Raw genomic sequence first — 24,388 nt, 5'->3', positions numbered from 1 at the left:
TTTGCAGAAGTCAGCAAAGTTTTTAAGTGACCAGGCATGGATAGAGTGAATTAAAGGGGCTGAGAAAGTGGTTCTTGGCTCACAATCAGGACCAAATATTATAGTGAAGAATTGCCTGGGCCGGTTTTCAGGTTTTAATTATATTTTCATTGTTTCTCTCTATGCCTTCTTGCAGAAATTAGTCTGTCTCTGCTTCAGATTCCTCATCTCCAAAATGAAGGACAAGTGGTTTCTAAGCCCCTTTCAACACTAGCATTGTAGGATTCTAAAGGCTATAACTGGGTTCAGGTGTAAAGTTACTAATGTGTCTTATGGAAACAAGGTAACCAAATATAGAATTATTCAGTCTTCTGTAGTTTATTATTTTGTACATTTTTCAGAAAATATATTAGGACTACTAAATAAAAAGAATGAATTCATCTCTACCACTAAAACTATATTAAGAGGAAAAAATAGTTGTCACTATTTGCTTTGTTCAAATGACAGCAAACACAGTTAAGGTCTGATGATGTCTTAGGCCCAACACCACGTGAGCGAATAAATTATGAGTAGCAAATATTCAAGGACCGCTTTCTCCAATTTTGCCCTCAAACCTGGGTTGTATGGTCTTTAGGAGGAAGTTTTCAGTTGAAAGACACTAAATTGTTTATCTATCAGCAGTGTTTATGAGATAAGCAAAAGTTATCTCATTGACTACCCGAGAGTCAAAATTTACCTCATTCTCCTGTCTCCAGGTTGGTGAAGGCAGAAAACATAAAAGCAGAAGAAACAAGTTTAGAGCCAAAGCATTTGCTTCACATAGACACCACCAAAGTGTGATCACAACTAAAAGTTAACCAGTATTTTCCCGGTTCCAAAAGCACATCTGTCTCCCATTTCCATAAAATGTTCTGTATCTCTGATTTAATTCCATCTTAAAGTTCTTTCTTCTGGAGCTTATAAAGAGGTATTTTTCTTTCACTGCTACTTTTCTGAAACTTCCAATTTCTCACATAGTTTTAAACTCTCTTGCTTATTTCTTATCCTTTTTTCATGCAGCCATGGAATGGAACTTAAACTTTTAGAGTAAGAGAATAGATTAGGGGGGGTGGGAAGATGGGACAAATTAAGAGAGTAGCGTTGAAACATACATCTTACATTCAGTTCAGTTCAGTCGCTCAGTCGTGTCTGACTCTTTGCGACCCCATGAATTGCAGCACGCCAGGCCTCCCTGTCCATCATCAACTCCCGGAATTTACCCAAACTCATGTCTATCGAGTCGGTAATGCAATCCAGCCATCTTATCCTCTGTCCCCTTCTCCTCCTCTGTCATCCCCTTCTCCTCCTGCCCCCAGTCCCTCCCAGCATCAGGGTCTTTTCCAATGAGGAGTTTCAGCTTCAGCATCAGTCCTTCCAATGAACACCCGGGACTGATCTCCTTTAGGATGGACTGGTTGGATCTCCTTGCAGTCCAAGGGACTCTAGAGTCTTCTCCAACACCACAGTTCAAAAGCATCAATTCTTCGGTGCTCAGCTTTCTTTATAGTCCAACTCTCACATCCATACATGACCATTGGAAAAACCATAGCCTTGACTAGACAGACCTTTGTTAGCAAAGTAATGTCTCTGCTTTTGAATATGCTATCTAGGTTGGTCATAACTTTCCTTCCAAGGAGTAAGCGTCTTTTAATTTCATGGCTGCAGTCACCATCTGCAGTGATTTTGGAGCCCCCCAAAATAAAGTCTGACACTGTTTCCACTGTTTCCCCATCTATTTCCCATGAAGTGATGGGACCAGATGCCATGATCTTACATTACCTCCTGTAAAATTAGATAGCCAGTGGAAATTTGCAGTGTGATGCAGGGAGCTCAAACCTCGTGCTCTGTGACAACCTTAAGGGGTGGGATGGGGTGGGAGGTTGGATGGGGTGGGAGGTGGGAGGGAGCTTCAAGAGGGAGGGGTCATGCCTATATCTATGGCTGATTCATGTTGATATATGGCAGAAACCAACACAATATTGTAAAGCAGTTATCCTCCAATTAAAAATAAATAAATTATAACTTTAAAAAAAGTTTAACAGACTGAGAATTAGAGTATCCAGACTAAAACAGAAACATGCCCAATTTTAGAGAGGTGAAAAAAAGCTTAGTTCTAGGACCGGTAGAAGTACAAGTGAAACAATCAGTTTTCTCAAAGTAAAAGCAAAAAAAAACCCAGAACCATCATGCTGAAATTTGTAAAAATAAAAGTAGGAGACTGAAAATTTGACACCATAAAGCTTGTTACAGTTTTTTAAAACTGAATGTTTTAGCATGTGGACATTTCTCAATATTTCCAAAATTTCTGTGTACCTGAAATTAAATCCTTTGAAAAGACTTCTCTAAGGTAACAATATTAAAGAATTTATTAGAGAAACTATTGTGCAGTCTTGCCTTATTACTCAGTTAATCCTGATCTATGTTTAGAGAGGCGTGCCAGCCAGGTTGAGGCTTCAAAGAAATGAGCACAACATTTGCTGTTTCCCGTGCGGTAGTGCAGTAGAGATAGAAAATAGTTTGGGTGATAGAAAATTCATTTTGGACACTATCATTGAAGTCCTAGTATAAGCAAATGCAGTAACCTTTAAATGGATAAACAGAAGCCTAACAATAAAAAGCTACTGGATTCTCAGTATTCCAAATGAAAGGGGCAAGCAAGGTTATAGATCTAGGAGCTTTCTGCGTTTAAAAAGCCAAAAAATAAAGGTAGGTGGTGTTCTTAAAAGAAGGTTGACTAAATTCAGCAAAATTAACAGGGCTTCCAACGTCAGTTCAAAATATGAACATACATATATAACTGGTTCTTTTTTTTTTTCTTCTGATTTCAATGATTTATCCCCAAGTTGTAGAGCCTTTGGTAACTCCTTGATGGGACCCATTATAGACAACTTTGTTTTTCCTGGATAAATTTGATAGAATATAAATTATATCAAACCTGGATTTGTTAACAGTGAATTTTTAAAAATTCTTAGTGGAGGCTTCAGGGTCCCTGGCCTGTGTGCTCTCTGATTCATTCCTGGTTCTTCTTTCCCCGTCTCTGGTCTGTAATCACAGAGGAGCTGATCCTGCAAGCAGCAAGCAGCACTGCCTTGCCTTCCCTGAGGAACTAGTGCCAGCTGGGTGTGACCAGTGGGAAGCAGGAAAGGAGACAGCTGAAGGATGGGGCAAGCATAATATTCCTCATCTGCCCCCTGCTCTGAAAAGTGAAAGTGTTAGTTGCTCAGTCCTGTCTGAATCTGTGACCCCATGGACTGTAGCCCACCAGGCTCCTCTGTCCCATGGAATTCTCCAGGCAAGAATACTGGAATGGGTAGCCATTCCCTTCTCCAGGGGATCTTCCTCACCCAGGTATCAGGCAGATTCTTTACTCTCTGGGCCACCAGGGAAGCCCAAATGCCTTGTGACCCTTGACCCTGGGCTCCAGTAACATCGCCTTTTCCCTTTATTCCTCCCACTTAAGGATTATAGTTGTTTTATCCTATTTTTTAGGATAGTTGTTTTATCCTAGAGTCACTGCCTTCTTTGGGGGCTCTCTTCTCCCTTTCATCACCTATTTTTACAAATTCCTTAAGTTAAATTCTCCCTGTGTTGACTTCTTAGAGCAGTTTCTGTTTGGAGCCTGACTCTACATCCTGTTGAAAGGCATCAATGATACACATGAAAAACTCTGTTACTCCTTGATTTTCTTTTGCTGGAAATTCTTTATTTTAAATGTGCTATTTAAAAGTAGTAATGAAGGATTCAGTCCTCAAAAAAGCAGAAACCCCACACATTAAAAAAAATCAATTTTCCGTGGTCACAATATTCAAAACTATAAACACAAAATATTATAAGCTTATATAAGTCAGATCGGAGCTATACTTAGCTGAGACTGATATATAAATCCCATCCTAAAAAGAAAAGTAGCATGTGATACCTGTCAGGACAATTACATCACACATTCTATATAAGGGCTACTCATTTACCAGCTTATTTGCCAGTGGTCTGTCATCAGAGAGAAAGGAAGGGGAGAGAAGGAAAGGAAAAAACCCAGAACTTTCTGTACTACCAATTGGAAATGCCATGTGAGTGAGTCCTTGGGATAATATTTTGAAATCTAAATTATGTTTACACTTTTTTTCCTCCTTGTATTTTCTGCTATTGCTTCTCTCCTCCCTTCCCACGTCTGTAAGCAGGTCTCCTGCTAAACGTTCACTGTCCCAAGACATGGAAAAAAGAAAGGCAAAACAAAATAATCTATTCATGCTTCCAGCTTTGTTTTATAGAATCCTAAATTCTCAGGGAAAAGGGTTTCCGGACAGAACTAAATATCCTGAAGGAGCTTCAGAGGGGGGCTAGTGTTTCCCTGAAAGTAGGAAGAGGATACCCACAGGCACATAGAAGGGGAGAGAGAAACAGCGTGATGGATGTCTCCTGAGGAAGAGACAAGGAGCTGGGAGCTGATACTGGAGGAGTTGTGGAAGTATGGAATCCAGGGTAGGTGGCAAACGAGTCCCCTGAGGTCATGGTTCTAGTATCCAGATGTGTCGTGGCAGATGAATCATCACACAAATACCACCTGGACCTCATTCATCTGTACCAGTGCTTACCTTAGTTATTCCCTATGTTGACCAATCGGCACCCCAAGTAGCCACAAGGACAGTCAGGATATGTGTGGGAGCCACCAGGAATGATCTCTTCCTTTTTTTTGTTCTTAGCACTTCAGCATGAAAAGATGAAAACTGCCACAAATGCAGCAATGCTACAATGCCACAAAACTGCTAGCAATGCAGCTGACACAGAGAAAATGGATCCAAGAGATGGAGGGGAATTGGGAGTTCAAGACTTGAGCCTGGATCAAGCTGTTCCTGAAGCTCATGAGACCTATCAGATTCTCATGTGAGTAAATCAGTTCTCTTTTAGCTACAGTCAATTGGGACTGAATTTTCTGCCATTTGAATTGGAAGAGAGATACTTGTCTCTAATACCTACCTGTTCAAGGCCTTAGTGCTGGGACAGAAGTGCACATACAGAACTTACCCGATGACTAATATTGATGAATACACATAGGATAGAATTTATTATGTTACTGTTACAGGGCAGGGGGGAGGGAGCATTTCATATTGTCACATAGGGAGTGGCATGTCAAAATCAAATAGGAATGCCCATTTTGGGTTAAACCTCTTTCCCTGGGGAGCAGAAGGTAAAGAATCTGCCTGCAATGCAGGAGACATTGGGTTCAATCCCTGGGTGAGGAAGATCCCCTGGAGAAGGGAATGGCTACCCACTCCACTATTCTTGCCTGGAAAATTCCATAGACAGAGGAGCCTGGCGGGCTAGAGTCCATGGGGTCACAAAGAGTCATACATGACTGAGCGACTAACTCCAGGGAGGATGAGACTCTTCTTGTCACAGAGACATTAAACCCTTCTACCATCACAACAGAGAGTATAGTGGTAAAACCTGGAGACAGGAAACACAGCAACCTTTTTGTTCCCTGTGTATCTCCCATCTTTTTACTTGTTGATGCACCCAGCCTCAGCTCCCTTTCCTAGTCAATGAAGACTGGTTCCCCAAGTTGCCTGTGTTGCTTCATGTATTAGTACCTTTGCACAAGCTCTTTCCTCAGGCTGGAATGAACTTCCCATACTGTCTACCCTTCAGTACTCAGATCAGGGGCTTTAGCTTCTGTGAAATTTTGCCTGACACCAACACTGCCATGCTCCCTACACCTCCCACCTATACACTCTAAAATTGATCAGTTACTTGTCATACTCTGTACATCTTTCTGTTGTGACCCGTATTCAATTTTTTGTTTATTTCTCTATCTCCCCTCTTAAACTTACCTCTATAAGGGCAAAAATTCTCTCTAAATTATCTTGAAATTTTTAGGACCTGCCCATTAGGCTATCTACAGTTATTTGTAAATAGTGGAAATCATAGACTACATTAAATAAACGAATATGGAAGCAGAAATAGTCATACATTTTTACAGCTGAGATCTTAGAGTCCACCTTATCCTTGTGAATGAAAACATTTACCATAGTAACAAGAATAGCAAAGAAATAAATTCTAAGAGACTGAAAGGTTTAATTTTATTGGAACCCATCACATGATAGCATTCTTTATTCTTGAGCAAATGGTAACCATATATTACAAAGTTTAAGAATTCTCACTTTTTAAACTTTGGCTAAGTTGCTTCTCTTTTTAAAATTTAAGACGTTCTTTTCCTTTAAGTATTTTATACCTGTAAGTATTTTATACTCCAGGGTATAAAATTGCTCCCTAGAACTATGCAATATTTGTGATTATAGAATATTTTAGTATAGCCAAGAACCAAAACATTAGTTCAAATAGCAAATGAAATCAGATACTTAAAAGAGCCAAGTTAATTATACCTGGAAAAAGACCCTCCCTCACTTTGCACACACACACACACACACACACACATGCACACACACAAACACATGACATTTATATCTATACTCTTTAATAATTCCATGATTTCAACATCTTTGTGTAGGAAGGGAGTTGCTGTCACTTGAAAAGGTTACTGTGATGCATCCTGTTTCTTACAGACCTATAGGAATCTGGGCATAGTTAGAAGCAGGAGGATGAACAAAGTGAGAATCAACATAACTGAATAAAAATGTAGCCAGTTATCTCCATTTAAGGTAGACTCGGTGCAGATTATGTTATATTTAGGGAAATTTTTCTCTTCCTTAATATGAATTGTCTTTGATAATTATTTTTTGCCTTTGGGAGATATGCTTGTGTAGAATTGAGTGGATAACCAAGAAGAATAAGGTGGCAAATCTTCACTGCTACCAGTGGGCACAAGTTGAAATGCAAACTCTACAAGGAACTGTGCTGTTAGAGACCCTCTATAGTGTTATTTCATAATGCTTAACTCAGGCTTGGGAAAGGTGTTGCTGCAAATATGCAAATATAATAATATCCTGTGGGTTGCATTGATTGGAAAGAGGGCTGGATCTTTCATGAAATTAAACTACCATGAGTAAGGCAAACCATGGTAAAGATGTGTAGTATAGAGACCTGAAGACAGGCACTCCCCAGCGGTTTGGTGGTAAAGAATCCGCCTGCAAGGCAGGAGACACAGGAGGTGTGGGTTTGACCCCTAAGTCAGGAAGATGGAAACCCACTCCTATTCTTGCTTGGTGAATCCCCTGGACAGAGGAGCCTGGCGGGCTATAGTCCAAAGGGTCACAAAGAGTCGGACACAACTAAGCACCAGCACATTTTCTAAGAGCTGAGTCAATTACCATGGGACTTGAGGCTAGGAATCAGGGTGTGCTCTTAAAGGGATCTCTGTAAGTGGTAAGGTTTTTATTGCTCTTTTCCTTTAAACTGTTGGAAAGTTTTATTTCATGGACAGTTTATAATCTATCCTTTGTGTTGTAATTTCTTTCATTTGTTTCTCACCTTCAGTCAGTATTAACATCTGCACAGACTTGAGTGGTGGTGGGCGTAGGGGGGAGTATGGGACAATCAAAGCAAAGAAGAGCACCGCAAATTATAACCTTCTGCACATCACACTTCCCTGAGGCCAGGATTGTTATCCCAACGTCTGGCAAGTAGCAAGCAAGTGAATGGTGGCCTCTGAAGGCAGAAGAGAAGAACAAGGCCCTGAAAGAGCTGTAGATGCACAGATAACTCAGGAGAGGGGGGCAGAAACTTTCTTTGCCAAAGCTGTCAGAGCTTCTTGTCCATTCTAACTCCAAACATTGTATCCCCTCACCCATATTTCCTTCCCCTCAAAATCTGACTATCTCCTCCCTCTTCCTTCACTTTTTATCATTTTTTACTTGAATTCTGACAACAGCTGCCTATATTGTTTCCTACCACTAGTGCTTCCTTGCCCTAGTCAGGTTCTGCTCCACAAGACTGCCATGGGACTGCCATGGTTGTCTTTCTAAAGAGTGTTGGCCCTTGACCTTCCCCAGTGCTTGGCCAATACCTCCAATAAAAACCTTCTTTCTGCTTGTTTACTGTCCTTGGGATTTCTATTGAAAGTTGCACTTTTCTTTCAGAGACATAGGTTTTTCAAGCTGGTAGCCATTTGTTCATTAAGAGATGCCATTAGAGTCATTTGTCATGCTAAGAGGATTTCATTTAAAGATTTACCCACTTAAAGATCACTCAAGTTTTCAGTATTGAGACAGATGGCAACACAGTAGAAGCTTGATGTGATGTCTTGGAAAATCTGTCAGTTTTGTTTGGGAAAGTAAATGTTCATATAGTCAAAGGTTTTTTAGATAATTCCATAATCTCACCAAATATTTTTGGTCCTAGATAAATCTATAGATGGTAATGTGGGCGTGCTAGAGACCATGGTGGGGTCTTTGAACACAGATTTTGAATACAAATAGACCAATTTGGGGGCTCAAGGATCCTTATCACTACATCTTGTCTTTATCACATTACATCTGGGGCTTTATTATACACAAAGCTCACTTAATTTCCTGGAAGTTAGTTATTTATAGCATTTTCAAAAGTCTTCTATGAAGTTAAATTCATACCCACATTTCTAATATGTGTGATGGTTTATAAAAACATGGAAGAGGAAGAAGGAAACAGAAAATATGCTCCTCTATCCCAATAAGTCATACTATTGAAAAGGGACCCAGACATAGCTTTGAAATCCAGTCTGGAGCTCCCATTATCCCTCTCTTTTCCTATCTTTGGTCTTTTTTTTTTTTTTTTTTAATATGCTGGGTCTTTGTTGAAATACTCTAACTTTGCATAGGCACTGGAGAGCTCAGGCTAGATAGTTGCCCCATGGCATGTGAGATCTTAGCTCCCTGACAAGGGATCGAACCTGTGTCCCTGCCTTGGAAGGTGGATTCCTAACCACTGGACCACCAGCAAAGTCCCTTTGGTCTATCTTGAATGATCTATCTATATCTTAGAGAAGTACATCACTGATGTCTTCATACGTGACATTGGTAAAAATTTCTCCTATATTAACAATGTTGTTATAATACATTCAGCTTTGATATTTAGTTTATGTGCCTTAAATCCAAAAGCTCTTCTTCGCCCACTGCTGCCCACGTATGCTGACAACTCTTCTGATCCCAGCAGGAGTAACAGATTTCATTTCTTAAACATTGCAGAACTACAACCAGAGTGTTATTATTAGATGAAAGATCTCATACTGGCTTTGCAATAGGGAAAAAAGAAAGAATCGAGATGAAAAGAATCTAGGCTATTTAAAAATGCCCCACATTTTCAAAACCGTAATTCCATTTGGTTTTCAAAGGTAACATATTCAAATGGCTCAAAATTCAAAAGGTAAAATTACATCCAGAGAATAATTTCCATCATATCCCTGTTCCCCTGCCATGAAGTTCAGGCTAAACCAATGTTTTAAAATGTTTGTGTTTTCTCCCAGAGATAGTCTACATGTACACAACCAAATGTGAGTTTGCACATTTGTTTAAGTATGTTTCTTATCTGTTTTCCCTTAATAGCTTATTTGGGAGATAGTATTGTATCAGTACATAAAGGGCTTTTACTTTTTCCTGGTTGCATACTATTCCCTTGCAGGAATATACATAATTTATTTTATCAGTACCTAGTAAATGAATATGTAAGCTGTTTCTAAAGTTTTGCTAACACAAAGAAATCCCTGCACCTACATCATTTGCTTTAAGGATAGAGATTTCTTTAGTATAAACTCCTAGACATTGAATTTCTTGCTTAAAACTATAAATTTTTAAAGAATGTAATTTATTCATTTTTTTGAATTGTGATAAAAATTCAAAAGGAACAAAAGGATAAATCTTGAAAAGTAAGTCTTCCTCATGCCCCCTTTGCCCAACCCCACACTTCCTTTCCCCAGAAACAAATATGTCATCAGCTTCTTGTATATCCCTTCAGAGACTTACTCACACACCTAGCACACACATGTAAGACTCCTATGCAGGAGAATGTCCACCTGAGAGAATTTAATGTATTTAGGAAAATACGTATTTTCTTCAAAATTGTAGTCTGCAGAGATCATAAGACTCTTGCTAATATGGCTGACAGCATTCAGTGTAACCATTTAAGTCAGGGACATATTCTTTTATTGCCTCATGCACCATCAGCATTTAGAGTAATTCTACCACTTTTATCTGTGCACAGCTGTTCTGTGTGGAGGGAAGGAAGCATATGGAATAAAGAGCCTTGCACTGTCCTCAGCCAAAAACTGTCTAAGGAGATCTGGTATGGAGTTTGACTTGTGCGAATGGTGAGCCATAGTTACCCTGTAATCCTGTACTCGTATCTAGGGCTTCTCTGCCCCTTTTTCTGTGTTAGATTCTCTGTTCTCTCTGCCCATGTACTTCTCTTTTTCTTAGTGTTCTCCCCCAAATTCTCCTCCCTGCCAACATACATTTTCTTTCTCTCAGAGTATATCTTCCAGTAGACTCAGAGCAAGAGTGTCCAGGAGGTAGATTTTTAAAGATCCTACATTTCTGACAATCTCTTTATTCTTTCTTATAACCTAATTAACAGTTTGGCTGATAATACAGTTTTAGGTGGGAAATACTTTTTTTTCAGAAATTTAAACTCGTTGCTCCAGTCCCAGTCTTACTGTTAAGAAACGCAACACTATTGTGATTCTTGACCTGATATTTTCCTCTCTAGAAACTTTGGTGATCTTTCCTTTGTCTTCATTATTCTAAAATTTTCCAGTGTTAACGCTTTGATGTGATTCTGTTTTCATCCATCATATTGAACACTGAATAGGGCTTTCAATTTGGAAATTAATGTCTTACAGTTATGGGGAATTTTCTTGGATTATTTCACTAATGATTTCCTCTTGTATGTTTTCTTTTTTCTCCATTTCTGGAAATATCTTAATTATATATTATACATTAGATCTTCTGGTCTAGTGCTTTAATTTCTTATCACTTTTATACTTGTTTTTATTTAATTTTGTTTCTGTTATATTTTTAAAGAAATTCCACACCTGTATTTTCCAATTGACAGTCTCATAAACTTAATTTTTAATTTATTTTTATGGTTGCAAAATATATATAACATATTTACCATTTTAACCAATATTAGGTGTATGGTGCAGTGGCATTAAGTAAGTTCACATTGTTGTGCAACCATCACTACCATTCACCTCCAGAACTTTCTCATCTTCCTAAACTAAAACTCTGTACCCATTAAATTACAACTCCTATTCCTTCCTTCCCCATTCCTCTGCATTAGAGATTTTCTCAGATGTCTTATAATCCTAGATTTTCTGCTTCCAGTTAAGAATGAAAGACTAAAAGCTGATTGGGAGCTCTGAATGCATACACCCATATGGAACTCACTGATCATGAGCTTTATTGCAAGGTGATCTGGAAAGACTATTTGTTGGATATCCTGGTTAGCTATAGTTTTAGATCTTTCCAGGTGGAATGGCCAGGTATTAGTCCACCTTTCTGGTTTGTGGAGGGTCAAGATTTGGCTGCCAGTGTCCTGGGAGCTGAGCGGAAAAGGGGCTTGAAGGGATGTTTTCAATGGAATATTAGGTCTTCAACTGTGCCTGGCCTCTATAAGTCCAAAATAACACGAGGGACTTATTCCAAAGTGGGGAGAGTCAATCTTCCTTCGGCATCAGTTTGAAAAGGAATTCACAGAGAGAACTGCTCCTTGGTCAGCTTTCACCCAGTCCTCCAGGAGACCGTCCCTCCTTCATTTTCAGTTTCAGAATTCCCTAGGGCTGTCATTTCTTGGAAGATTCTGTTGTGTTAATGGGAGTGTTTCTCAGCTTTCTCCCTAACTAACTTAGTTTCCTCTCTTTGAGATCTGCTAAGTCTGTCAGATTTCATTCACCTATTTTCCAGTTTTCAAAAGTATGTTGCTGTCACCTCTCTTCCTCCTTGTTTTTTTTTTCTAAGCTTTTTATTTTGCATTTCGGTATATAGCCAATTGACAATGTTGTAATAGTTTCAGGAGAAGGGACTCAGCCCTACACATATATGTATCCATTCTCACCCTACACCCCCTCCCATCCAGGTTGCCACTTAACGTTGAGCAGAGTTCCCTGTGCTGTACGGTAGGTCCTTGTTGGTTATCCATTTTAAATACAGCAGAGTGTACATGCCAATCCCAAACTCCCTAACTATCCCTTCCCCCTATCCTTGTGTGTGTGTCTTTAAAAAGATTTCTTTCACCGGATTTCCTGAAGTGTTGGCAGTTAATGTGTGTGTTCAGTCCTTCCTTCTACCCCACACTGGCACAGCATATTTAATGCTTGCCTGGAAAAAGAGGATAAGGATCTCCTTGATTCAACAAGCTTTCAATAAATTCAGGGATTTGGAAATAAGTTTTATGCCATTAACTTAATATTGCCTCATTGAAAATTCTCTCACTTCCTCATTTTAAGGAAATATTTAGAAATTGGTTTATTTCTCCACCACTAAGTTACTCACCTTGGACCTAAATCATGAAGTGCCTATTCTACTAAGGCAGTTGACATGTCAGGAAATAAAATCTCCTTTTTGAAGGTGTAATCAGTCCATAGACACTCTATTAGGAGGAATAATCATTAAGAGAATTATATTTACTTATGGTGGATTTTAAATTATAAATTATTTGTGTAATTTGGTTCCCATTTATCAATAAAGGGGGTCCTCTAGTTTTTTTTTTTTTTAAGATTCACATATTTTCTTTGAGGTCATTGCAGTTTGTCAAAGTAGTGTTGCACCTAATGGAAGTGAAATAAACTTAAAAATAAAAATAGCACCTGTTTATTACTCAGATATATCTGTTCCCTCTGCTTCATTTTAGTCATAGCTATTTAATTTCCTGAAACAAAAAACAAACAGATTTTTCACTAATGTCAGTACTGCAGAGCTAGCATGGGACAGAAGAGCCAGCTGTACTCGATTTCATCTTATGCATCATCAACAAAATTGGCAGCTAGGTTCTGATTTCAGAGCCTTTATGGTTAATGATGATGTACAAGCTGTGCTTGATTTTCAGATATAAGCCTAGTCTTTGCTGACAGAAAAATCTATTTTTGATTTGTAAATTGAGCAAATCTGATGCAAAATTATTGATGTAGGATAAACGCAGATCATGAGGATAGCATTTTTAGACTTACATTTCTAACCCTAAAACCACTCCAGTTCATTGTTATTATCATCACTCTCATCCTTACAAATATTAGCATTACAATGATGGTAACTAAGTATTTAACTAAAACTGCAGTTAAGTTTTGTGAGTCATATATTGACGAGTATACTAACTTAAGAATATGACTGCAATGAAAAGAAGCAACAGAACTAATCAGCAATCAATTCTCTTAGCATCCCTATTCTGTGTATAAGACTAATTCAGAATCATGTTGCAAGAGATTATGGGTAACATCTTATATTATGTAAAGAATGGTGGAGCAAATAGGTGTGAAAGAGGGAAAAAATGTTCTTTGATTGTAAGCTCTTTGACAATAGCAATTATAACTCAGTCATTGCTTCAAGCAACTACTATACTTTTTGAATTCATGCAACTCAATTTTATCATACTTGCTAATGTAATGCTGTGGAATTTTTTAATAGAAGCAGCAATATTGGCGTAGTACAAATTATGGAGCTATGAAATCTTGTCTTAGATGTTCTCTTCTCTTGTCCCTAGTTAGGAGCCCCACAACACACACACCACCATCCACCCCCACCCTCCTGTTCTTTTATGCTTCCCTGTTTCCTGGTGGTACTGCTCCCAAACCCCTGCTCAGGCTTGCTCCTCCCTTATTCCATACCTGTCACTCCTCAACCTTATCAAAACTTCTCTGCCCTTTGTCCCATTCTTTAAGATTTTGCAAGGACACACATGTTAAGAGCTTAAAAATATTTATTTTCTTACCATGTTATCCTTCTAGGAGTACAGATTTGCATTTTTAAGAGGAACTCTTGAAGACCTATTGCCAGCAGTAGAAATGTCACATTTTTCTGTCTGTCAAGAGTGGCAAAAATCCATATCCTACAATAACCGGCTTTTACTTATTGATTCTACCCAGCCTAAAATGTGTGTTTTTGAAGCATAATGAGATACAGATTAAGAGCAAGGGCTTTGCAGTCAAATGGATCTAATTTTGAAACTAAGCTCTGACACTTATTAGCTGTTGGTCATAATTTACTTGTCTTTAAGATGGGATACCAATAGCTACCCCTTAGGGTTGTAGTGAGATGTAAGTAAATGAATGTAAGTGAGATGTAAATGAATGTAAATGTAAATGAGAAGTAAGTAAATGAATGCATATAAAATTATTACTATAATGTTGAGAAATAGTGGAAGTTCAGTAATTGGGAACTGCTATTATTTGCATAATTCATTTATTAATATATAACATATTCTTCTAAATTGTTGATTTTTCTTAATCTCAAATACTGGTTATATATAAATATAACTAAATAAACCAAGAATATGTAAGGCTTTGTTTCTTTAAGACTTTGCATATAATAATCACTATGCTATGCTATGCTATGCTAAGTCACTTCAGTCGTGTCCGACTCTGTGTGACCCCACAGACGGCAGCCCACCAGGCTCCCCGTCCCTGGGATTCTCCAGGCAAGAATACTGGAGTGGGTTGCCATTTCCTTCTCCAATGCATGAAAGTGAAAAATCAAAGTAAAGTCGCTCAGTCGTGTCCGACTCTCAGCGACCTCATGGACCGAAGCCTACCAGGCTCCTCCGTCCATGGGATTTTCCAGGCAAGAGTACTGGAGTGGGGTGCCATTGCCTTCTCCTAATTGGCTATATCCCAATATAAAATAAAAAGTTCAAAATAAAATATAAAAGAAATGGTTTAAATAAAGAAAAAGATAGGTTTTCACACCAATGTACTTTAATTGAACCAAACCATTTTTTATGGTTTTCTTCACTAAGATCAAGTGAAATATGCACCATCTCTTTTGTTATCAGTAAAACAGAAACCTTACAAGTTATAAGCAATAAACCAGTATCCTAGGGCCCAATTTACTACTGCTGCTGCTGCTGCTGCTGCTGCTGCTAAGTCGCTTCAGTTGTGTCCAACTCTGTTCGACCCCATAGACGGTGGCCCACTAGGCTCCTCTGTCCCTGGGATTCTCCAGGCAAGAATACTGGAGTGGGTTGCCATTTCCTTCTCCAATGCATGAAAGTGAAAAGTGAAAGTGAAGTCGCTTAGTCATGCCTGACTCTCAGCGACCGCATGGACTGCACCCTACCAGGCTCCTCTGTCCATGGGATTCTCCGGGCAAGAGTACTGGAGTGGGTTGCCATTGCCTCCTAGATATTCTTGCCTGGAGAATCCCAGTGACGGCTATAGTACGGGGGGGGTCGAGAAGAGTCAGACACGACTGATCGACTTCACTTCCACTTTTCACTTTCATGCTTGGAGAAGGAAATGGCAACCCACTCCAGTGTTCTTGCCTGGAGAATCCCAGGGACGGTGGAGCCTGGTGGGCTGCCGTCTATGGGGTTGCACAGAGTCAGATACGACTGAAGCGACTTAGCAGCAGCAGCAGCAGCAGATTACTAGCAAGGTACAACATATTACACTCTGGGGTCCTAAAGAGTTAATTTATCCTTATGAAGTGCAACCTGGCTTATTATCAGGAAATAATTTAAACATACCAGGACCCAGTGACCCCACAGAGACTGGGCCAGAATTGTATTTGAGTATCTCCTGCAAAGGTATGGGTCAGCAGTGGCCTGGTGCAGGGGCAGGGGCTCTGGGTGCAGCAGACCTGGGTATGGCATAAGCCCTCTTGGAGGAGGTCACCATTAACTCTACCATAGAGCCGCCAAAACTTACACAGGACTGGGAAACAGACTCTGGGAGGGCACAGACAGAACCTGGTGCACACCGGGACCCAGGAGAAATGAGCAGTGACTCCACAAGAGACTTACCTAGACTTGCCCATGAGTGTCCAGGAGTCGTGAGTGTCCAGGAGTCTCCAGCGGAGATGTGGGTCAATGGTGGCCTGCTGCAGGGTCGGGGGCACTGAGTGCAGCAGTGAATGCCTGGGACCTTTTGAAGGAGGTCGCCATTATCTTCATTACCTCCACCATAGTTTGGCCTCAGGTCAAATAACAGGGAGGGAACACAGCCCCACCCATCAACATAAAATTGGATTGAAGAGTTACCGAGCATGGCCCCACCCATCAGAACAAGACCCAGTTTCCCTCTCAGTCAGTCTCTCCTATCCAGAAGCTTCCATAAGCCTCTTATCCTTATCCATCAGAGGGCAGACAGAATGAAAACTACAATCACAGAAAACTAACCAAACTGATCACATGGACCATAGCCTTGTCTAACTCAATGAAACTGAGCCATGCCCTGTGGGGCCATCCAGGACGGGTGGGTCATGGTGGAGAGGTCTGACAAAATGTGGTCCACTGGAAAAGGGAATGGCAAACCCCTTCAGTATTCTTGACTTGAGAACCCCATGAATTGCATGAAAAGGCAAAAAGATAGGACACTGAAAGATGAACTCCCCAGGTCGGTAGGTGCCCAATATGCTATGGGATATCAGTGGAGAAATAACTCCAGAAAGACTGAAGAGATAGAGCCAAAGCAAAAACAACACCCAGTTGTGGATGTGTCCGGTGATGAAAGTAAAGTCTGATGCTGTAAAGAGCAATATTGCATAGGAATATGGAATTTTAGGTCCATGAATCAAGGCAAATTGGAAGTGGGTCAAACAGGAGATGGCAAGAGTGAACATTGACATTTTAGGAATCAGTGAACTAAAATGGACTGGAATCAGTGAATTTAAATCAGGTAACCATTATATCTACTAGATATAATCCCTTAGAAGAATTCAAGAATCCCTTAGAAGAAATGGAGCAGCTTTCATAGTCAACAAAAGAGTCCAAAATGCAGTACTTGATGAAATCTCAAAAATAAAAGAATAATCTCTGTTCATTTCCAAGGCAAATCATTCAATATCACAGTAATCCAAGTCTATGCCCTGACCAGTAATGCTGAAGAAGCTGAACGGTTCTATGAACTCCTATAAGACCTTCTAGAACTAATATCCAAAAAAGATGTCCTTTTCATTATGGGGGACTGGAATGCAAAAGTAGGAAGTCAAGAAACACCTGGAATAACAGGTAAATTTGGCCTTGGAGTACAGAATGAAGCAGGGCAAAGGCTAACAGAGTTTTGCCAAGAGAACGCACTGGTCATAGCAAACACCCTCTTCCAACAACACAACAGAAGACTCTATACATGGACATCACCAGATGGTCAATACTGAAATCAGATTGATTATATTCTTTGCAGCTGAAGATGGAGAAGCTCTATACAGTCAGCAAAAACAAGACTGGGAGCTGACTGTGGCTCAGATCATGAACTCCTTATTGCCAAATTCAGACTGAAATTGAAGAAAGTAGGGAAAACCACTAGACCATTCAGGTATGACCTAAATCAAATCCCTTATGATTATACAGTGGAAGTGACAAATAGATTCAAGGGATTAGATCTGATAGAGTGCCTGAAGAACTATGGACGGAGTTTTATGACAATGTACAAGAGGCAGCGATCAAGACCATCCCCAAAAAAAAGAAATGCAAAAGGCAAAATGGTTGTCTCAGGAGGCCTTAAAAACAGCTGAGAAGAGAAGCGAAAGACAAAGGACAAAAGGAAGTTCAGTTCAGTTTCTCAGTCGTCTCCGACTCTTTGCGACCCCATGACTGCAGCACGTCAGGCCTCCCTGTCCATCACCAACTCCTGGAGTTTACTGAAACTCATATCTGTTGAGTCGAAGATGCCATCCAACCATCTCATCCTCTGTCATCCCCTTCTCCTCCTGCCTTCAATCTTTCCCAGCATCAGGGTCTTTTCCATTGAGTCAGTTCTTTGCATCAGGTGGTGAAAGGACTGGAGTTTCAGCTTCAGCATCAGTCCTTCCAATGAATATTCAGGATTGATTTCCTTTAGGATAGACTGGTTGGATCTCCTTGCAGTCCAAGGGACTCTCAAGAGTCTTCTCCAACACCACAGTTCAAAAGCATCAATTCTTCAGTGCTCAGCTTTCTTTATAGTTCAACTCTCACATCCATTCATAACTACTGGAAAAAACATAGCCTTAATTAGACTAGGACCTTTGTTGGCAAAGTAATGTCTCTGTTTTTTAATATGCTGTCTTTTCTTCCAAGGAGTAAACATCTTTTAATTTCATGGCTGCAGTCATCATCTGCAGTGATTTTGAAGCTCAAAAAAATAAAGTCTGCCACTGTTTCCACTTTTTCCCCATCTATTTGCCATGAAGTGATGGGACCAGATACCCATTTGAATTCAGAGTTCCAAAGAATAGCAAGGAGAGATAAGAAAGCCTTCCTCAGTGATCAATTGAAAGAAATAGTGGAAAATAATAGAATGGGAAAGATTAGAGATTTCTTCAAGAAAATCAGAGATAACAAGGGAGCATTTCATGCAAAGATGAGCACAATAAAGGACAGAAATGGTATGGACCTAACAAAAGCAGAAGATATTAAGAAGAGGTGGCAAAAATACACAGAAGAACTATACAAAAAAGATCTTCATGACCCAGATAATCACGATAGTTTTATCACTCACTTTGAGCCAGACATCCTGGAATGCAGAGTCATCACTAGGAACAAATCTAGTGGAGTTGATAGAATTCCAGTTGAGCTATTTCAAATCCTGAAAGATGATGCTGTGAAAGTGCTGCACTCAATATGCCAGAAAATTTGGAAAACTCAGCAATGGCCACAGGACTGGAAAAGGTCAGTTTTCATTCCAATCCCAAAGAAAGGCAATGCCAAAGAATGCTCAAACTACTGCACAATTGCACTCATCTCACATGCTAGCAAAGTAATGCTCAATATTCTCCAAGCCAGGCTTCAGCAGTACATGAACTGTGAAATTCCAGATGTTCAAGCAGGATTTAGAAAAGGCAGAGGAACCAGAGATCAAATTGCCAACATCCACTGGATCATCAAAAGAGCAAGAAAATTTCGGGAAAACATCAACTTCTGCTTTATTGACTACGACAGAGCCTTTGACTGTGTGGATCACAACAAACTGTGGAAATTTCTTAGAAATGGGAATACCAGACCACCTGACCTGCCTCCTGAGAAATCTGTATGCAGGTCAAGAAGCAACAGTTAGAACTGGATATGGAACAACAGACTGGTTCCAAATAGGAAAAAGAGTATGTCAAGGCTATATATTGTCACCCTGCTTGTTTAACTTATATGCAGAGTACCTCATGTGAAATGCCAGGCTGGATGAAGCACAAGTTGAAATCAAGATTGCTGGGAGAAATATCAATAACCTCAGATATGCAGATGACACCACCCTTATGGCAGAAAGTGAAGAGGAGCTAAAGAGCCTCTTGATGGAAGTGCGAGAGGAGAGTGAAAAAGTTGGCTTAAAACTCAACATTAAGGAAACTAAAATCATTGCAAATAGATGGGGAAACAATGGAAACAGCAAGAGACTTTATTTTCTTGGGCTCTAAAATCACTGCAGATGGTGACAGCAGCCATGAAATTAAAACATGCTTGCTCCTTGGAAGAAAAGCTATGACCAACCTAGACAATATATTAAAGAGCAGAGACATTACTTTGTCTACAAAGATTCATCTAGTCAAAGCTATGATTTTTCCAGTAGTCATGTATGGATGTGAGAGTTGGACTATAAAGAAAGCTGAGCACCGAAGAATTGATGCTTTTGAACTGTGGTATTGGAGAAGACTCTTGAGAGTCCCTTGGACTGCAAGGAGATTCAACCAGTGAATCCTAAAGGAAATCAGTCCTGAATATTCATTAGAAGGATTGATGCTGAAGCTGAAACTCCAATACTTTGGCCACCTGATGCGAAGAACTGACTCATTTGAAAAGACCCTAATGCTGGGAAAGATTGAAGGCAGGAGGAGAAGGGGATGACAGAGGATGAGATGATTGGATGGCATCTTCAACTCCATGGACGTGAGTTTGAGTAAGCTCCAAGAGTTGGTGATGGACAGGGAGGCCTGATGTGCTGCAGTCCATGGGGTCGCAAAGAGTCAGACACGACTGAGTGACTGAACTGAATTTAAACATTTGGAGAATCTATTTTAATAACCAATAAAATAACAACAGCATCAATAATGTTTGGTCCGGTTCTATAGGGTACAGTTAGTGAGCTGGGAGTTTTAGAAAATCTTTTAGAAATGAGGGTGAAGACCTGTTGTTCAAGAATCATTAGAAATGATCATCCAAGCAACCATTTCTAGGTAAAGTATACTTGTTATTTGCAGTGAACTTCAGTCCTGGGAATTTTTTAAAAGTATAGCTGAGTTATAATACTGTACTAGTTTCAGGGGTATAATAAAGTAAGTCAGTATCTATACATATAATATTCTTTTCAGATTCTTTTCCATTACAGTTGTTATATTTATACAGTTCCCTGTGAAAAGTGAAAGTGAATGTCAGTCGTGTCCAACTCTTTGTGATCCTGGACTTTTCCAGGCCAGAATACTGGAGTGGGCAACTGTTCCCTTCTCTAGGAGATATTCACAACCCAGGATTGAACCAGGTGTCCTGCACTGCAGGCGGATTCTTTACCAGCTGAACCACTAGGGAAGCCCAGTAGTTCCCTGTGCTATACAGTAAATCCTTGTTGATTGTATATTTTTTATATATAGTAGTTCTATTTGTTAATCCTGTACTCCTAACTTATCCCTCCCCCTTTCCCTTGTAGTAACTAATTTTGTTTTCTATTCTGTGAGTCTGTTTCTGTCTTGTAAATAAATTCATTTGTACTATATTTTAGATTCCTCATGTAAATGACATTATATAGTATTAGTCTTGTCCTGTCTTGCTTACTTCACTTAGTATGATAATCTCTGAAAGTGAAATGAAGTTAGTCACACAGTCGTGTCTGACTTTGCAATTCCGTGGACTGCAGCCTGTCCCGCTCCTCTGTCCATGGAATTCTCCAGGCAAGAGTACAGAAGTGGGTTGCCATTTCCTTCTCTAGGGGATTTTCCCAACCTGGGAATCAAACACAGGTCTCCCACATTGCAGGCAGATTCTTTACCAGCTGAATCAGAAGGGAAGCTCATGATGATCTCTAGGTCCATCCATATTCCTTCAAATGACATTTCTTTTTTCATCAGGCCAGGTATCTTTTAAAATTGTTTCTATAGATTGAGTTCAAAATGCTGTCATAGTGAGTGACTGATTAGTAACTCTAAATGAGTCTGATGCAAAATACCAGGCCCTCAAAAATACAATTTGATGTCTAACAAAATCTAAAAGCCTGCCTGTTTGGAAGCTGCTGGATTATCTTTAAGCAGTGAAGAACCCAAGTTAACCTACTTAGTGACTGTGTTGGGGATACAGACATGAATGGAGTAAGAAAACCTTGCCCATCCCCATATTTACCAATGATTGTATCTTCTTTCTTTAAAAACTCAGTGTGTTTCTACCCATATGAAGCCTTGCCTTGCGCTTTCTCTTTGAATTGGAGTCAGCTCATTGGAGTCCACAGCACAGAGCATACTGGAGAAGAGGTAGTCTCCAGCTTCTAGCTCCAAATGAGATCCATTCACCATCCTGGATTATACTGAGGTCACTCAAAAGCAGTTTCCCTACCAAAACTAATGCTTCTTTCCTATCTCAGCAGTTCCATGACAACTTCTCTTATCCCTGGCTGACACACCTGGGAGCTGCGTAGCTTCACAGCTCCCATCTTAAAGTATCCTCCTTCTGTAGGAAGGTGTCCAACACCTATTCTGACCCATATTTTTACCTCTTACCTCAAACATCATCAGGAGCTCAAGCTCACTTTATTACTTATTCCTTTTATTATCCATGGGCCAAATCCAGCCTGCTGCCTATTTTTGTGAATGGTTTTATTGGACTACAACAGTGTCCATTTCTTTACAGATTGTTTATGGCTGCTTTCACATGAAAAAGGCAGAGCTGAGTAGTTGTGAGAGAAGGCTTCCGGCCTGCAAAGCTTAAAATATTTACTAGAAGGCTCCTTAAGAAAAATCTTCTGACCCCTAGCCTAGACCATCCTCATCTGACTGTACATCCACTCATCCTGCTCTTTCAACTTCTGCTGCCGTCATATCTATTCTGCCACTTGGAGCTAACAGTTTATATCAGCAGGCTTGTCTGCACCCTCAGCTTCCATCTCTTTGCTTCCCCCCTACCCGCCCCTAAAGATTTATTTATTTATTTATTTTGGCTGTGGTGGATCTTCATTGCTGCATGCTTACATTCATAATACGTTGATGGTGTGTGTTTACTGTTTTCCTCCCCCCAGTATTACATAAGCTCTGTGAAAGCAGGCATTTTCTCTGTCCTTTCACCTTCATATTATCAGTACATAGGACAGACAGAGAAGCTCCTCAACAATGATTTCTCAAATAATTGAAATGAATGAACTATTTCTTTTTTTTTTGTCTGTTGCTAGACCATAAGATTCTCAGGGGCAAGGACTTTGTCTTTATATATGTCTTTGTAATTTATTTCATAAACACTTGTTGAATGAGTGAGTGAATCATTGATATAAATGAGCAATAACCTAAAGATAAAAGTTATTAACATAATGTTCTACTTTTAAAATTTGCATTGGCATTTTTACTTAAAAAAATCAGAATGATTTCTTTTAGGTTTATACTAATTCCTTTAAAACTAGTGCTAATTTGTGTGGCTTACCCATATGCATCTAAATTAATTTTTCTAACTTTAACTAAGACTTATAAATAAATAAGTGTACATATATGTATGTAGATGAATGGCTATATATACACCTACCCACACATATATAAAACATATGTTAGTCCTGTTCTAAGAATCTGCCAAACTTTCTTGGTAAGACTTGCCAATTGCAATCATGTGACAGGATGACAGTTCTCTTCTCTGGGAGAAGTCCAGACTTCCAGTGTCTGGGACAGAAATAATATAGACCAAGAAACATATATAGCTGATGATGGATGATTTTTGGCTCCCGTAATGTGAGGTTTGGTCTTCTTATTGTGAGACTTTGAAAATCATTAGACGAGAATTTTTTTTTTTAATTTCTACTCAGCTAAAAATTTTCTTCCTTGTATTTCTGTATGCAGGCATACTGCAGAGATAATTTGCCTGGTCACTTTGGGTTTATATTAAATTCTACCACTTAATGAAAGCATGAATCTTTTTTGCCAGTGTAGCTGCTGTATTTTTATTGGCATTGTAAGTATGTGTCTGGGCTTCTCTGATGGCTCAGTGCTAAAGAATCCACCTGCAATGCAGGAGACATGGGTTTGATCCCTGGGTCAGGAAGATCCCCAGGTGAAGGAAATGGCAACTTACTCCAGTATTCTTGCTTGGGAAATCCCATGAACACAGGAACCTGGCGGGCTACAGTCCATGGGGTCGCAAAAGAGTCAGACATGACTTAGCGACTACACAACAAAAAAATGTGTCCAAACATACTCAGTGACAGATGCTTTCCTGTCATCACTGATAGAGTACTACTATAGTGACTGTTTTCACTCTCAGGTAGAACTGATTCTAAGGAGATGATGGGGTCACTTCATGGATCACATGTATACACACAGAGAAGGTAGCAGTTAAGGATGCTCTCAGATGCAGGCAACAGAAGAACCAACTAGCAGTGGCTTCAACAAATTTTGGCTCAGTAGTTCTATGACATTAAGGCTGCTATCTCTGCAATGTTACTGACCTTCCTTTCAATGTCAAATGATGGCAGCAGCATAAAAGTGTTCTGGCATCCTTGTCCCAGCAAAGCATGTTTCAAATGCAGGAGGCAGGAGGTGTATGGGCAAGTGACTTTCTCCTTGGATATTGTCTTCTGATAAAGGAGAAGAAACCCTTCAACAGATTTTTCTTTACATCAGCTTGCTCCAAATTGGTCCCACAATAGTCCTTGACCTGCTGCTGAAGCCTCATTTCCTAAGAACTAGAGATTGTGACCTGATTTCTGAACAAATTTGGGGCTCCATTTGAAAGAATAAAAAGAAGAATCACCTTTTTCTTGGCAAGGAATAGTGTCTCCTGCAGAAGCTACCCAAGAATACTCATGAGGCTTCGTGGAGATCATGTTTGTGTTGAATATGGAATTCTAGTAGAAGTTGGCCAAGTGAATTAAGTTGGAAAGGTTAAAAAGGCAGAAAAAATTGCATCTGCAAGCGTATGGAACAATCAGGTAACTGCAAATAATTAGAGCTGCACATTCTATATATGAGGAAGAGTGAGAGAAGAGGCTGCAGAGGTTGGCAGGAGTCATGTCATGAAGGCAGCTTGAAAGCAGGGACACCTTCAGGCATCCATTCTGAAAGTGAAAGTGAAAGACAGTCATGTCTTGACTCTGCGACCCCATGGACTATACAGTTCACGGAATTCTCCAGGCCAGAATACTGGAGTGGGTAGTGTT

At 39.8% G+C, this 24,388-nt stretch overlaps 1 protein-coding gene across 3 annotated transcripts in view; it reads left to right on the top strand.

Annotated features, from left to right (window-relative positions):
- The window catches only part of GPD2 (glycerol-3-phosphate dehydrogenase 2), a 240,175-nt gene that overhangs the window by 2,527 nt on the left and 213,260 nt on the right, over window positions 1–24,388 (top strand). For 2 of the 3 annotated variants that reach the window (XM_061437601.1, XM_061437583.1), the window contains exons 2-3: window positions 4,284–4,494; window positions 4,716–4,896. The gene's annotated coding sequence lies outside the window, so the exon portion shown is untranslated. The remainder of the gene's footprint in view (window positions 1–4,283; window positions 4,495–4,715; window positions 4,897–24,388) is intronic. The other variant, XM_061437609.1, reaches the window with a different exon arrangement.

This window comes from Bos javanicus, chromosome 2 (genome assembly GCF_032452875.1).
Source record: "Bos javanicus breed banteng chromosome 2, ARS-OSU_banteng_1.0, whole genome shotgun sequence".
In the NCBI taxonomy this organism is placed as follows: domain Eukaryota; kingdom Metazoa; phylum Chordata; class Mammalia; order Artiodactyla; family Bovidae; genus Bos; species Bos javanicus.
The sequence above is the reverse complement of the archived record's forward strand: the minus strand, read 5'-3'. Positions and strand labels throughout refer to the sequence as shown.